The sequence below is a fragment of the Fukomys damarensis genome, unplaced genomic scaffold, assembly GCF_012274545.1.
Source record: "Fukomys damarensis isolate Sample0158 unplaced genomic scaffold, DMR_v1.0_HiC HiC_scaffold_2, whole genome shotgun sequence".
Classification (NCBI taxonomy): domain Eukaryota; kingdom Metazoa; phylum Chordata; class Mammalia; order Rodentia; family Bathyergidae; genus Fukomys; species Fukomys damarensis.
In genome coordinates this window covers 23,858,162-23,861,128 of record NW_022900914.1, presented here as the reverse complement: position 1 = coordinate 23,861,128, position 2,967 = coordinate 23,858,162, and positions in this window count along the sequence as shown.

Below are 2,967 nucleotides of genomic sequence, written 5' to 3'. Positions count from 1 at the left end.
TTTGTATTTTTTTCAAGCCTTTTTTTTTTTTTTTTTTTTTTTTTTGGCTAGGTATGATGGTGCACACCTGTAATCCTAGCATTCAGGAAGCTGGGGCAGGAGAATTGCTGCAAGTTTGAGGCCAACCTGGGCTACATAGTATAAGGACAGCACTACATAGTGAGACCCTGTCTCAAAAAAACAATCAAGTTGAGGCATTGAAGAGCAAGCAGGGGGATGGGGAAAAAATAAGAACCAAGATGGATTATTTAAAGGCGCAAATTTCCAGTGATGAATGTCATTATGTTGTATACCTTAAATGGACCAATAAAATTAATTTTTAAAAAAGAATCAAGTCTTGGAATTTTTTAACCTATAAAACTGGATAATAACATTACCTGCTTAACAGAGTTGTTTGAGCATTAAATGAGATAATGAATGGTATGTGAAGAGCAGAGCATAGTGGCTGGTATAGAGTAAGTACCTATTATGTTTCTCAATAGCTGCTAGTGAACGACAGCCATACCGGTCTCCTGCTCTCCCTACAGAGGAAACTCTCAGGGAAGGCTAGAGAGGGCTTCAAGACTGGACTCATCAGGTGACCAGGTCCTGGCTGCAGGATAAGCGGGGACAGGACTTCCATCAAGATCCATCTCTATTTAGTTGTTTTTGCACAATAACTGCTCTTGAGGCCCATCTAAGCTGCAGCTCCAAAATCCTGGAGAGCTTTCCAGACAGCTTTAGGTTACACTGACCTCTTGCATGATTAGAAAGAACTGTATTTTAAATTTTGCTGCAGTAGATGTATCCATTATGTATCACAAACATACTAATAAAAAAAAAAGGAAAGGGGCATAAGAATAAGTTTCACATGTTTCAGTCATTGGTATTATTGTTTTTTCAAAGTAAAACATTTATTACTATATTTTAGATACACATAATGATAACACTCATCATAGGGAATTTGCACCTCTATATGATATTATTGTTATTAACCAAGACACAAAGTTGTTTATGGAATTGTCTGTGCATTTCATGCTGTCCCCAGAAGGTCAAACCCTGAGTTTCTGAGGATATCCACAAACCAAAAAGCCAGAAATCCTCTTTAAAGAACCTGTCTGGTCTTCTATGATCAGCTCTTGCAAATGTCCTTTGACTGGGTAGATTCCCAGCTAGGATATTCACACTGCTAACTCGTGTGTGTGTGTGTGTGTGTGTGTGTGTGTGTGTGTGTGTGTGTGTGTGTGTGTGTTGCTAGGGTCTTATACATACTAGGCAAGTAACTATATCTGTCATTAACTATATCTATTATTTAGTAAGCTTTTACTATGATCCAGGTACAGAGATAGTTGTTAAATCACCTTTTCATTAGTTCTATGGGAGATCCTACTGTTGTGTCTATTTTACAAACAATGACACTGAGACCCAGAGACATTAAGTACTTTTCAGGAAGTTACTCAGCAGGCAAGTGACAGAGCTAGGACTAACATCCAGTCGTGCCTGATCCTGGTTCTTGGTGACAGTCCTCTCTTCTCTCCTACACGGAAAGGTGTTTGGGCACCGGAAATTAAAGAGCATGCAAGAAAGATGAGTAAGAAAAAAATGGGAAGAGTTCTCAGTGGCTCCTGGGGAAAGACAGAGGAGATAAGGGGACAAACACAGCTGTAGAACCTGACTCCCTTGGCTTGTGTGAAGAGGGGGAGAGGCACAAGGGCCAGAGTGGTTGGTGCCCTGTGCTTTTTGACAAGACGCTACCATGGACAGAGCCTGCGTCTCTAGTCCTGGTTGTTTAGCAGCCTGGGCAGGAGAAATGCTGAACCGACATAGCCTCAGTTTTCATTGCCTCAAGCATCAGAATTCTTTGGAGTTTTGCGGGGAGGGAAAAGAATCCCCACAGAAGGGGTATTGGGGCTCCGGAAACAGGAGGCACTGCCAGTGACTACCGAGTTACAGAATGGGAAGCACTGGACATTTGGGAGGACAGAAACAGAAAATAAAACTCCTCCTCAGAGGGCATTATCTGTGACAAAGCAAAGCAAATTTACAAGCATATTATGGAAACTGCAGGAGAGGGAAATTATAGAAAGTTTCTAGTGAACAAGGAAATTGGAAATGGAAATTGGAATCTCCCAGTATAGTGCCGATTATTATTAATTTGAACTGTGTAAAATGTTATTGATAGTTTCTTTGTTATTGTCTCTTTCCTTCTGCTTTATCTTAGTGATTAAACAAACGTTCAAAAGGCTTCCAAGGGTTCATTCTCATCCTCCTTGCCCCAGTCCAATTTTTCCCATAACATCTTAAATTCCTTAAACCCCCATCCTCCAACATCGGAAGTTTTCTTCCTGCCTGCAGAGAGCCTACCGCATCCGTGATGTGCTTCTGGCAGGTCACAACTGTGCTTTCCATCTCTAGAATCCCTATCAGGCTGAGCCTGAAATGGGCAAACAGTAAGTGCTCAATAAATACCCGCTGTGTGATGAACACGTCGCGGTTTTCCCTCCTCTGGTTGTACAACAATTCTGCAACTCACATTGAAAGTCAGCAGGAGAAGGCAGTCGATACTGGTTTCTGCCAAGATAGGAGTCTGAGCAAAAACCTGTCTCAGGGTGGAGGGTTGTCTACAGGCCTGGGGAAAACCTGCCGGAATTTGCCTAAAATCTCTGAATTTTACCTGGGCAGTGCCAGTTGGAGGTAGATAGAAGTAAGAGGGACAGAGAAAACCCACCGTCGCCATCACCACTACTACCGGTACAAAGAAAGAAAGCTAAAACACACATCCTGGACCAAGCTGACTCCCTGGAAAATACAAAGATGGCTCAGAGCCTGCCTGGGAACAATTCCCTCGGTGCGGACCCCAAACTTGAAGGGAAATTGGAGAGCAGAACAATTTCCATTCATGAAGAAAATGAGGAGGCCTAGTATCTTTTCAATGAGTCAGCTGTAGGCAAAGGGATTTATTTATAATATTATTATTTGGTAGAAAAG